Source organism: Podarcis erhardii (assembly GCF_964252035.2).
Source record: "Podarcis erhardii genome assembly, chromosome: 15".
NCBI lineage: Eukaryota > Metazoa > Chordata > Lepidosauria > Squamata > Lacertidae > Podarcis > Podarcis erhardii.
This window is the reverse complement of record NC_138505.1, coordinates 12,675,055-12,688,287: the sequence shown is the minus strand read 5'-3', so window position 1 is coordinate 12,688,287 and position 13,233 is coordinate 12,675,055. Positions and strand designations below refer to the sequence as shown.

The 13,233-nt window shown below is 44.3% G+C and overlaps 2 protein-coding genes across 5 annotated transcripts in view; one reads left to right on the top strand and one right to left on the bottom strand.

Annotated features, from left to right (window-relative positions):
* Positions 1 to 13,233, bottom strand: part of MACROD1 (mono-ADP ribosylhydrolase 1) — a 311,747-nt gene that overhangs the window by 219,080 nt on the left and 79,434 nt on the right. The window lies entirely within an intron of this gene.
* The window catches only part of FLRT1 (fibronectin leucine rich transmembrane protein 1), a 159,555-nt gene that overhangs the window by 111,584 nt on the left and 34,738 nt on the right, over positions 1 to 13,233 (top strand). Inside the window, exon 2 of one of the 2 annotated variants that reach the window (XM_081842933.1) lies at positions 3,928 to 4,746. The exons of the other annotated variant lie outside the window; for it this stretch is intronic. The gene's annotated coding sequence lies outside the window, so the exon portion shown is untranslated. The remainder of the gene's footprint in view (positions 1 to 3,927; positions 4,747 to 13,233) is intronic. 2 annotated transcript variants of the gene reach the window in all.

Genomic DNA, 13,233 nt, shown 5'->3' with positions numbered 1-13,233 from the left:
GTTCCCTTAACTTACCCCCTGGGGAGTGTGTAGAGCAGGGGTGAGGAACCTCAGACCTGGCAGACAAATGTGGCCCTCTAGGCCTTCCTAGCTGGCCCTCCAAAATCTCCCTGGGCCATCCATCTAATGGGAAATTTACCTTTTTCTTCCCTCCAAAGTTCTTATTTCTTACCAGTTCCCCTTATGCTGCTGGAAGGTAATGCAGACTGAGGTCTTTACATAGGAATGTAAAAAAAGCTGTCATACTAAATCAGGTAACTGGGCCATCAATAGCTCAGTATTATCTGCACTCTGGGGTTTCAGACAGCAGGCATTCCCAGCCCTACCAGGAGATGCCGCAGGTTGAACCTGGGACCTTCTACATGCAGAGCAGATGCTCCACCACTGAGCCACAGCTCTTCCCAAAACAAGCTGTGAAATTTCAGACAGCCTGCCATTTAAATTTTATTCTTCTGCTCTCCTTCCAGGCTCCAAGTTCAGTTCTACCTCTCCACCCACCAACCCCACTAGCAAGGGGCCAATATATCTGAAACTTAAAAGGCTGCCCCTTCTGTGTTCCTCAGCAGCACCAGCTATGCTGGTCCCAGTCACCCATGTCAGCACAGGAAGCTGCTTCATACCAAGTCAGACCAACAAGTCAGGTCCATCTAGCTCAGGGTTCTCTACACTGATTGGCAGCCATTCTCCAGGGTTTCAGGCAGGGGGCTCTGGAGATGTCAGGGACTGAACTTGGGACCTTCTGTGTGCAAAGCAGATGCTCTGCCACTGAGCTACAACCCTTCCCTCTCCAAAAGGAGACGGGAAGGAAAAGAGGGAAGCAAAAAAAGGAGGGAGGCAGAAAGCAAAAGGGCCTGCAGCTGGGCTAACCAGCTTCCCAATCCTCACAATGAAAGGCAATCTAATGTCTGCAGGGTTTTTAGAAACCGCTTCTCAGTAGCATGGGGTTCTTACAAATTGGCTTGAAGTCTCCCGAGTGCTTGTGCAACGGGAGGTGCAGAGGGCCGGCCTCCCTCGCCCAGCATCTTTGTCCGCAGCAGCAAGGAGCATTTGTGTTATGGAAATGTAAGAGCCGGAAGTCGGGGCTTCCAATTAATTCCCGGAAAAAGAGGGGATTTTTGCAGGCCACCACTGTGCAGTCCTGATCGGAACCCCACCCTCCTTTGTCTTCCAGCCCCACTCTCTCTTTCCTCTCCCCGCCCCTCTCGCAAATTAACCTGAAGGTGGATTTGTGCCATGGCATGAAAGAAAGGTATCTTGGTGACAGTGTCATCTTAGGCTTACGTGAAGCGCCATCCATCAGAGCAGAAATTAAGAGAAATTGTGGGAGCTGAGTTTCTCTCTCTCTCTCTATTTTGTATGGCAGCTCAAGAGGAAGGGGCAGACTACCTGTGATGCAGAGCAACAGGCCGTCACTGTACCCATTTCAGCCCTGTACCCATTTCCCTTGCCCCACTCCATAACATCTCATTTGGCCTAGACCGCCATGTCCTGCTGCTATGTTTTCCCACTTCTGCCAGTGGCAGACAATGGTGTGGAGCGGGAACTCTACACGGAGATGTTATTTTCAGCAGCAGCTCCACCTTCCACATAATGTGTCAAATCACATGCTCCATGTGCACTTTTTACATTTAAATCACTATCATACCACTTTAAAATGCCATGGCTTCCCTTGAATATTGGGAACTGCGATTTGATAATGATGCTACAATTCCCAGTGTTCCCTGGAAAGAGGGATTGATGGTCTGGGAATTGACACTGTCCATTTAATATTGCATCTGAGTATTATATGAGTATATGAAATGTACATTCACATAAAGGACATTCTAGTCAGTGTTGTGCTTGCATTCCATATTTGGAGAAGTTGCACCCTGCCTTTCCATTAAAACAACACTCAAGGTTTCTTTATATTCATTTAATTGCAGAAACCAATTTAGGCTTCACATGTGAAAATGTCCTATAGGGGGAATATGTACTCTGGAATCTAAATAGCACCAACCACGTGAAAGAAAGGCATGGGGCCTCAAATCCTCTACAGCAGCTGTTTTCAGACTTGGCTTTAGTGTTCCTCAGAACAGTGGCGGACTTTGGGCTCTTAGATTTCAGCAGCACCCTGTGCAATGCTAAAATTTGCTGTCCCCCCCCCCCACCACCTCTTGCAGGGGTTCCACATCATAGCTGCGGTGCCTCCTGTGGTGCTGGCACCCAGTGCAGCTGACCCAGCCGTGCTAACCTAAAATCACCTCTGCTCAGGTTTATCAGGTTGCCTTCAGATTCAGGTGCATACAAAAAAAAAATAGGCTTGTGCAATTTAAAGTGGATTAAAGCACTCTGGAGCCACAAATCCACCTAAAAACAACATGACTTTGCATTTTGGAAAGTGATTGGGAAATGCATTAAAAAGTGTGGGATGAACAACCGATAAAATATCACGCAAGCAACTCAAGATTAATGTTTCCCTGTTGTGTAACCTACCCACAAACAAATCAGAACGACTGCTCAATAAACACCAGACATGGTCTAACCTCCATATAAGCTTCATGCAAGAAAATCAGGATGCATTCTCAGGAAACAGGTTGTCTTGGGGATTCATCACTGAGAAGTAAGGGAAGTGAGAAATATAAAGGCACCAAGATTCCCTGGCAGATGGTTTGCCTGCACTTCCCAGTTTTCCCTTGGAGTGCACAGGTGAAAAGAGGCATTGGTGGAATTCTGCTGCATTCAGTTCACACAAAGCAATGAGTGACGCCAACAGGCCTGGCTGGTGCCTGATGTGATCTCTGTGCCCTAGAACAGATCCCAGAATACTTCGCACTGTGCAGTGGTTCTGTGGCAAACAAAGGTCAGGTCTATCCTACTCACTTCTATGCTCTGGGCATGAGCACCATTGATCACTGATATGAATTCTTGGGACCAGCTACTATATATTCAAGAAAGTTGTTTCTTTGCTATGCATTTGGACACCTCTTAAGATATTGTAACCAAATTTTACAGAAAAGTTCCTGAGATCAAATAAAAGGTTTCCATCTATGTATATAAAATTATAATTATTTTAAGTATTGTGCTATTTTAGATTTTATGTACATTTCTGTTTTATGGTTTTTGCCTTTATTCTAAACAATCCACTCAGGTTATTGAGTAGTATGGAACCATTTTTTAATTTATATTTTTAAAATCTATATAAAGTAAGAGTTTGGGGGAGGGAAGGAAAAATTAAAATGGTGATTGTTGGTATATGCACAACAATTTTACAACCTTTTTTTTCTAAAAAAAAAAAAAAGTTAGTTAAAACAGAGGGTGGGACCACACATTTAGCAGAAGGAGATGGGTAGATACTGTACCACCTCTAGACATATCACTTTTGAATGATCTACAGTGTTGAGACACACACAACTCTCTGTAAATAAAAAATAAGCACATCGCATGGAAAGGCTCTTGCCCAGAACTTCTGCCCGCTGTGTTGCCTTTCCACTTACAGAGTTTTTAAACACAGAGAACTGTTCAATACTGTGACACTCTCCAACCCCCTGCTATCCAAAGTGGTTCAGCCAGTGCTACCTGAACTCAGCAGGCTACCACCTCCTCATTCTGCCGCATGGGTAACCTGGACCTAAAAATAATATTAAAAATAAGAATGATGTGGACCCTAGACCCTAAAGGCAGAGTGTTGAAAAACAAATGCCCTGCTAAAGCCTAGAGTTGGTGTATGTGCGTGTGGAGTAAAGCAGCCCTTGCCGTGCCCTTTGCAGCTCAGCGGTCTGAGCATTTGCCAGTCAGTGCCTGCCTTTGATCCGTCAGGCTCGGCAGGGCTGCATGCAGACACCGCAGCATGCAAGGTTCTGTTGGGCAATGGGAAGCAGCTCCCCTGCTTTTGCAGCCTTCTCCTGCTTTTGCAGACTTTAATGGCCTTCTCAAATGACTTTTTTGCAGGTTTTAGAAGCTGCTGTCTGGTCCTGCGGCCTTTGCCTCGCCAACCTGATTCCATCAGCATTTTGCCGTCGCTGGGAGGATGCACTCCACTGCCAGATCATAGAAGGAATACTTTGATGATTTGGAGTCCCACCTGTACTTTTTTTGTGGGGGTGAAAATAACCTTTATTCTCAGCATAACAAATCAGCCCCCTCCACCTGCCTGTGACAAGTCAGCTCTGCGGGTCAACCAGGCTGGTGGCCACTGCTTGCTCCCCCGTCTTAGCCCAGCTCTAAAGAAGCATCCCTCTGAGATCTGCTTGAGAATTGCTGGATGTAAGTTTTGGAGAAAGCAGGGAAAAGGAGGGAAGAAAGCTTAAGCGGTGGGTCTGGGAAAGGCTAAACCAGAACTCTTTTTCGAACCACGCTGTCCCAAATGTTCAAATTCAAGGGAAGACACCGATTCACCATTATGATGGGATCTCAAATTGGCACCAGCTCAGACCACCGGATCTGAAGGCGAATAAGCAAAGGAAGAGAAAAGCAGGTGGAAGAACTGTTGGGGAGCAGGAAAGCGTTCCCTTTCCCGCAAAAGGGCATTTTCCCGAGCCACTTTGGCGTGGCCTATGGTGGGCCCGAAGGCGTCCTTGGAATTTATGTGCAAAGGAGAGGAGACTGGCAGGCAACCCACAGCATGTAAAATAGCTCCTTTCAACTAGCAAGTGGTCTTGAAGCCTTCAGGAAGGTCGATGGGAAAAAGAGGAGGAGGAAATCAACGTTAAAAGGCAAGATCCGAGAACCCTAACCTCCGCCGGCCACTTCTCTGAATCTAAGAGACAGGTAAAGATTATTCATTGAAACACTGAACTCACAGCTGTGCCCTAAACCAGTGTGCTGGTCTTCCATCAGCTGTTGCAAAGCTCTGTGAATCTAATCCATCCTTTAAATAAAGGCAGACAGCACTGAATGGGAAATGGAAGGATAGCCATTCTGGAAAGAGCTGAGGAAAAAACAAGAGCTAAAGTAGGCTGAATAGGAAGCAAAGGCAGCAGGCGAGAGATCGCTGAGTTCCGATTGCAGCTCTTGGAGAGAAAGAGCAGTTATGGCAGGGATTAGGAGCCTGTGGTCCTCCAGATGTTACTGGACTCCAACTCCCATCAGCCTTAGCCAGCAATCAAGGATGATGGGAACTGGATGAGTAGTCCACTTACAGCTTCCCCAACCCGTTGTAGGGATGGGAAAGAAATTTGATTTTGTTAGCGTTTAGAGGCAAATCTATCTAATGTGCACATCCAAGTCAATACACAAATTGAGATGCTGCCATTCTCTGCAATTCGCACTTCGAAATTTGCAATGCAGTTCTCCAGTCAAGGAATGTGTTTAAAATGCACAGACCAGGGTAGAATGTGCATAGTAATGCTTACATTGGTGAAAACACCATATACAAATGCATTCTATTGGGGGGAATCGCTCTGCAAAGATCCATGTACATAGGTAAAACTGCATGCATTTTTTTTCAAAGTTATGATACATTTGCAATACAATGCCAATAAATTATAAAGGACTTTTTTTTAAAAATGCATACTGATGTGGAAAACTGAAGACTGGAAAAATGAGAAATTGAGAAAAACTGAAACTGATAGATTTGCCTGTCTCTATCCCTAAATTACAGCAAATGATAATTACAGAAGCGCTTCTAGGTTCTGTAGCACAGCACCACTGTGTACTACCCATGGACTCCAGAAGGAAGGCTTTTATGAGACTGGCCCATTTCATGCTGCAAGTACACTACAGAACTGCATGTATGAAGGTTACCGCCAAGCTGGTTGCAGTTGGGAACTAAGCATATAAAGTAGCTTAGTTAGTAGAGCATGAGACTCTTAATCTCAGGGTTATGGTTTAAGCCCCACGTTGGGCAAGAGACTTCTGTATTGCAGGGGTTGGACTTGACAACCCTCAAGGTCCCTTCCAACTCTACAATTCTGTGATTCTATGATTCCATGAAATAATGTGCCAGAGCAAAGGCAAGACGTGTAGCCTTGCCACCACGGTTTACTGTGACAGTGGAGATGGCTCACACTTTACTGCTTTCCTCAGAAAAGTTCCAGACCTTGATCCTTGATTTAGTGTTGCATTCTGAACCAGAGGCCATGGTTCAAGAAGCTAAGAACAAACCTTGGCCTTACTTTATGGAGTTTTGGAGCAAAACAAACCACAATCCCTGGTCCAGACATAACACTAAAACATAGATTGTGGATTATTGTTCCTTTACACAGTAAGGGGAAAGCAAAGCAGGCCACCTGTGTCTTCACAGTAAACTATGAGTGCACTGTGATGTGCAACTGCAGCCACTGTGTGAAAGGCAGCCACCCATCACACTTCCTTGGCTCACCTGCCCATCCCTTAAGAACATAATAATGGAATAAAACGTCTGCTGGATCAGGCCAGTTCAGTATCCTGTTTCTCAAAACAGCCAACTAGATTTATTAATTTCTTTACTTACAGCATTTATGTGGCTTACATTTCTAAGATAGGTCACTCCCGGGCCTCAGGGTCACAATAAAAAAAGACATGACACATGAGGAAAAGGAAATAGGGGAGGGAGAAGGAAAAAGCAAACCCAAGCACAAATTCTTCAAGTTACAGTCCCCCTCGCAGACCTAAAATTCCCAGAGTTCCCTGGAAATAGGGATTTATTGTCAAACCACTCAGGGTTGCTGGAAATTGTAATTCTCTGAGGTGTAAATGACAATGCCCAGGATGCTCTGTTGCCCTAGGGCGACAAATCCACTTTCAAAAACAAATAACTTTTTGCAGAAATGGCATTGCAAAGTGTGGGGTGAACAAATAAGTAACGGGAACACCCCACAAACAGATCAAAATGAATGTTCCTTGTCACATAACCACCCTGCAAACAAAGCAAAAGGAATGTTCAGTAAAGACCAGACATAAGCTAACCTCTGTAAAAAAAACTTTCTGCAAGCAAATCAAAATGAATGCTCAATAAACAGGTTGTCTGGTGGAGCCCCAAGCCACTACCTAATATTACATGAAGCTCTACTCTACTTGCTGTATTAATTTACTCCCAACCCAACACTGATTTTGTACTAGCAGGATGTTTGTTCTTTTTTTAAAAAAAGATATACTTCTTGGAGAACAAAACTGTCCTACAATCTGTTATCAACAGATCAAATCAGACTTCAGAGCAACAGCTTCTCTCTCTCTCTCTCTCTCACACACACACACACACAGAGAGAGAGAGAGAGAGAGAGAGAGAGATTGGCAGGCTGTGTACTACATGGTGCCTTAGTGATCATGTGTGTGCATTTACATGCATGTGTCTTAGAGCAGTGTTTTTCAACCACTGTTCCGCGGCACACTAGTGTGCCGCGAGATGTTGCCTGGTGTGCCGTGGGAAAAATTGAAAAACTTGAAAGATTTAAAAATGAAGTATTTTATAATTTTTCATATTTCTGTTTACTTACTATCTCATAACAAAGTAATTATAAAATACTTTCTTTGTGTTTATTTGATTCCTATTCAAGAGAATTACTTTACATATAGTCAATATAGGCACAGAGTTAATTTTTTTAACATTTTCTAATGGTGGTGTGCCTCGTGATTTTTTTCATGAAACAAGTGTGCCTTTGCCCAAAAAAGGTTGAAAAACACTGTCTTAGAGACACAAAATACAAGCAACTCCAGGATTGCAGCTGAATCCTGAAAACAACACTTAGCAAATCACTAACAAATTTTCAATAAGGCATCCACTAAAAGAGAAAAATGGGGGCAAAATAAGAACAATTGCATACCTGCTTTGACACACAACCACTCCGTCACCTACACCGTCAAGTAAGAAACTGGGAACATACGAAGCTGCTTATACTGAGCCAGTCCATTGGCCCACCTAGCTTAGTATTGTCCACACCTACTGGCAGCCACTCTCCAGGGTATCCAACAAGCAGTCTCTCCCAGCCAGACCTGGAGATGCCAGAGACTGAACCTCAGATCTTTTGCATTCAAAGCAGATGCTCTAAGCTATAGCCCTTCCCATGGAGCCTACAACCAAGAGACCAGCCAAGGCAGCTCTTTGCAACCTCATCGGCGGATTTTCCGCCAGCGACAGGCTCTGCCCTCCTGCTGGATTTATCTGCTTTCATAATCAATAACAATTACCCCATCCAGAGGGAATCTTTCATGGCCGTGGGGCTTACAACAAAGCCATTAATGCCTTGACAAGTCAGGCATTTAGGGCTTCATCCGGATGGGTCCTGGCATCAGCCCCCTCCCACCCCCGCTCTCAGAGGCCACAGTGGGAACAGAGGGCCTGTCAATGCCACACCGTGAGTAATGCTCAAGGGCTCAAAGCACCAATAAATCAAAGGCTTATTAATCTCTCAGCCTCATTTTCAGGCGTTGTAATGAATCGGCTGCTAGTGCGTCTGATCCGCCCCCTGCCCCCTCCCACCATTGATTACCAGTTTATTAACTAACTTCCCTTGTCTTTCTTTCTTTCTTTCTTTCTTTCTTTCTTTCTTTCTTTCTTTCTTTCTTTCTCCCTCTCTCTCTCTCTCTCTCTCTCTCTCACACACACACACACATATACCTGCCAGCAGCAGAAAACCCCAAAAAGGGTCCTGAAGAGAGCTGGCATAGCCCAGAGGCCAAGAATGCCACTGGCATGCCACAAAATGTCCCCAATTCAAGCCTCCCATCAGCTCATGAACTCCTCAGAGGTGGCAAGCGGCCATTCTCTCAGCCCAGCAGTATGAAATGGTGGGTTGGTGGATGCATAACTGAGAGAATCTGCACAAAACAATCTGTACACCCCTAAGTTTACCAGCTGGTTCTGGGCATGTAGTACAGTTAGGCAATAGACTTTGGACGCTACAGGTCTTACAAGGAAGGGAGACCCTCTACAGATGGCAGTCCAACTGTGGTCAGTTAGCATTGATGTGTGTGAGGGCCTTACTACTGCTTATAAGGATTATATGGATTCAGGTTGAATCTTGACAAGACAGAAGTACTGTTTTGGAGGGGATGTTAAAATGGACTAGAAAAATTATTTCCAATTTAGCAGCAGTTTCAGTGGTTTCATTTCTCCCTCCCACACTGCTCCTTGAAACTAGAAAAACCAAAGATTCAAACAGCAGTGTGGGGCTGTTTGAAATCTCTTTTGTAAACAGCCCCTTGCTGCTCTTTGGAACTCCAGGTTTCAGAGGTTGATACAGCAGCCTTGGGCTGTTTCCAAAAAGGCTTTCAAACAGCCCTGAGCTGCGCTCTGAAGTCCCAACAATCAAGGCTTCAAAGCACTGTGTTACCTGATGTCATAGTGACATCAGGATATTGGCAGCTGGGCGGCCCCTCCCCACCTGTTAAATTTAGTCCGGCGGGAATAAGGAGAGAAGGATTTTGCTGGTCAGCCAGAAAAAGGCTTAGCAAGATTGTATAAATGTTCACTCCAGGATAATAGGTTTCAGCCACTTTGTTCCTCCCTTGTTCTTTTTGCTGCAGCACCAGGTGCCACAACAAACCAAGGTTTGGCTTAGCACCTCATCTGAACCAAGACTTGTGGTTGAGCTCTCTGCTCACTAACCAAAAGCTGTAGCCAGCAACAAACCTTAGCATGGTGCGGCGGCAAAAAGGACCAGGGAGGGGCAGAGCAGGCATGAGCTTCTCTCTGGAAGCCCACACATTCGCAGTGTCTCTGTAAGCCAACATTTGGGTGTGTTGCGAAAATAAAACCCATCGCAGTCAAGAATAACCCCTATGTTCCAGTAAACTGCCCCTTGTATATCACTGCTCTCCTGTATTTGCCTTTTGTGGGGGAACTGCTCTCTGTGTGAGCTGCTAACATGGTTGTTTGTCAGAGTCCAACACCATCCTTGGGGCTTCAGTCTGTCAGCTTTGCCTTTCCCTACATAGGAAGCTGCCTTATACTGAATCAGCCCATTGCGCCATCTAGCTCAGTAATGTCTACACTGACTGGCAGTGGCCCTCCAAAGTTTTAGACCAGGAGTCTTTCCCCAGTCCTGCCTGGAGATCCAGGGGATTAAACCAAGACTTTCTGCATGCAAAGCAGATGCTCTACCACTGAACTGCGGCCCGCCCCCAATAGAGATGATGATCTGTTTTCTTTCTGACACAGAGTGGGGGATTCAGCCAGTTAAAAGATAGAAATTGCCGTGTCTTGTCTGGAAGCCTGTTCCTGACCTTTGTTCCAAACAGCCCTCCAACCTGCTTTCTTGGGGGAGAGAGTGCATGGTCTTTATTAATTGTTGGCCGTTGTTTCACCCCAACCTAATATCCCAAGGCAGGTCATGATGCTGCTATCAATTTCACAGGAAAGGCCCTATGAATATGCAACTTAACCTTTGGGTCTGGGGTTTCCGTTGGAAGAATCTAGGCTTTCTAGATCCAGCCTGCATCTTCTAATTTCCAAATTAGTCCACAAAAAGCAAAGGGAGCTGTAAGGAAAACGTGAACATGCTGGCTCATATAAAAGTATGGATGTGTTGGTCCATTTGTTAAGCCAATCAAAATGTTATATAATAACATACAAGCTTTCGAGTTTAGTTTGACATCAAGCCAGACAAATAATTCTGGAGACCTCAAAAGCTTGCACACTATTTCATAACATTTTGGCTGATCTAATAAAGGCATTTTTAATGTGGATTTTTCAAATCAGTTCAAGGATAGCCAAAGTGGTGCCCTCCAGAAGTTGTGGACTTCCAGTTGTCAGGGATGACGGAAGCTGCAGTCCACCCCATGTGCAGGGTACTGCATTGGCTTCCCATGGTCCAGTGTTTCAGAAGCCTGAGCTACACCAACCTCACATGTTCCACCTCCCCTCTTCCTCCTTACCCCAGATCTCTCCCCTCTCCAGTGCTCCTAAGTGCCAACCCTAAAATACTGTGTACAAGGAAGAATTGCAGCTTGTGTTGTAAAAGGGTTAGGGGAAAGTTTGCACAAAGCTTAGCAAAAACAGGTTTTTGCTTTTTTTTTTACAGTTGTATCAGTATCAGAGTGTGAGAGAAAAATGTCACCTAAAGGTGTTAAAACTGACAAGAAACAAAAGCACCAAACTACATACTGGAAGGGATATAGTAAGAAAATACCACACGAGAGAAGAAAGGGCAGTTAATGAAGACTACTACTGTCTAAGCAAACAGCTGAAGGCTACTTTAGCAGTGATATCAAGGAATGTAGGATGCAGCCTAGTCAGATTATTGATCCATTTAGCTCAGTATTGTCTGCACTGATTGGCAGTGCCTCTGACAGGGGCTCTTTTTCCAGCCCTATTGGGACCTTCTGCATGCAAAGCAGATGCTCTATCACTAAATGATGACCCTTCTGCGTGCTCAGTGGGACTTACTCCAAGGAAAGTGTGCATAGGATTGCAGTTGAATCCCACATAGAGTAGACCCATTAAAATTACTGTGTATGACAAACCTATGTCCACTAATATCAAAGGGACTGCTCTGAGTTAGGGATGGGGATGAAATTTGATTTAGTTCACATTTAAAGGCAAATCTACTGAATTAGCACTTCCTGAAACAATATGAGAATTGAAACACAACCTTTGAAGTTTTCACTTCTCCAAATTTTGCAAGGCAAGCAAGCAACATGTAAAAAATGCATATTAGGGGAAATTGATTCACAAAAATGTGTACTACTTACATACCTGTGTATATTATAAGAAAATAGTTCTAAAATGCTAATGAATTTTCATGAAGCCTTTCTTAAAAAAAGATTGCAAGCCGATGTGGAAATGTGGAGAACTGAACTTATGAATGAAAAAATGAGCAACTTAGAGGAGCCAAAATTTACAGATTCACCCAACCCTCCCCTGAGTAGAACTTAGTTGGCTTTAAAAAATTCTTAAATTTTATTTATCTTTTGGGTACATGTTTTGCCCAGTAATCTTTTCCTTTATAAAACAACTTTGAAGGGGATGAGTGAAAGTGGGAAAGTAGAAGGTGGAGTGGATCACTTAACCCTTTTCTATCCCACCACATGATTTCCATCGTTAGTATAAACTATCTGCATTATGCACAAAACTGACTTTCCAGAGTTCGTAAACTTGTACGTGGCAAACCTGTGACAACCAAATCTACCTTGTTCGGAAGATAAAATTAGGGAAGTGGAAGAAAAATAAAAGATTGCTATCGGATGTTGGGGTGCTGGTCAGGTTCCTTGTACCTGTAATTGTTTTAGGAAAAACAATCACGTAGCTCCCTGCTACCAGTAGTGGCTGGTGTCCATGGAAACTGGTAAGGCAGAAGGAGCCTGACAGTAGGTGGCGCTAGAGCAATTCTACAGAGACATTCGGAGACTAAGAAACTGATAGGCAGTGCCACCCACTGAACTGGATGTAAGTAAGGAGGCACAATGACTGAGTTTGGTGGGGGAGTCTCCCATTTGCCTTAATATACCAGCCTTCACTGCCTGCTACACAATAAGCAAGTGTCTATTTTTAACCTTACTTGTGCATCCTCCAGTTGAGGACCAGTACTTCAGGGCACTCAAAGTGCCAGTAATCTTATTCTTTATAACAACCCAGTAAGGTAAGAAGGCTAGTATCATTACACCCATTTTGCAGAAGGTGAGGCCTGAGACTTATACTTTGCTGGATGCATAACAAGGGTGAGATCTGAACTGGGTTCCACCAGTCCTCTACTTACAAGTTCTCAATCTTGCTGACAGAGCAGAGCTGTCTGTCCCAATTCTGAGCTGCAGGGACCAAGGTGCTCCTTAAAGGATCAAGACAGTATTCTATCCTGCTTGGCTTGCAAGAATTTGCCAGGGAAAGATAGTATCATGATGTGAGCCTCGAGCCAGCTAGAACCAGGACCAACTAAGCATCTGTCTGATATTTATCTGGAGGTGTCTTTTTATAGAAATGGCAGCCCTTGCGATTCTCTTTTCCTACCCCGCCCCCCCCCCAAATAAAAGGAGCCTAAAGTTAATTATTTTGCCAATTTCATGCTGCATGCATTATGCATCTTGCCTTATCTCTCCTGTAATTGTAGGCAGGTATGTAAATGTTATATATCTCTTTAAAAATGCTTTAAATGCTTTAAAAACGAAGGTGGGGTGCCTCTTCCCCCGCCACGTTGAAAAACTAGCAGAGTTAATAGAAAACGCTGGTGAACAAGAAAGGATTTCAAACTTGTGTCTTGGGAGGTTAATTATATTGATAGTAACATCTGATATGAAAATATTTTTGCTGGGAAGAGGAGGATAGGGAAATAAAGGAATCGAAAGCTGCAATTTTGTGCTTGCCTTTATTAGGAGATAGAAACTTTCTGCTTCCTGTGTTGGGAG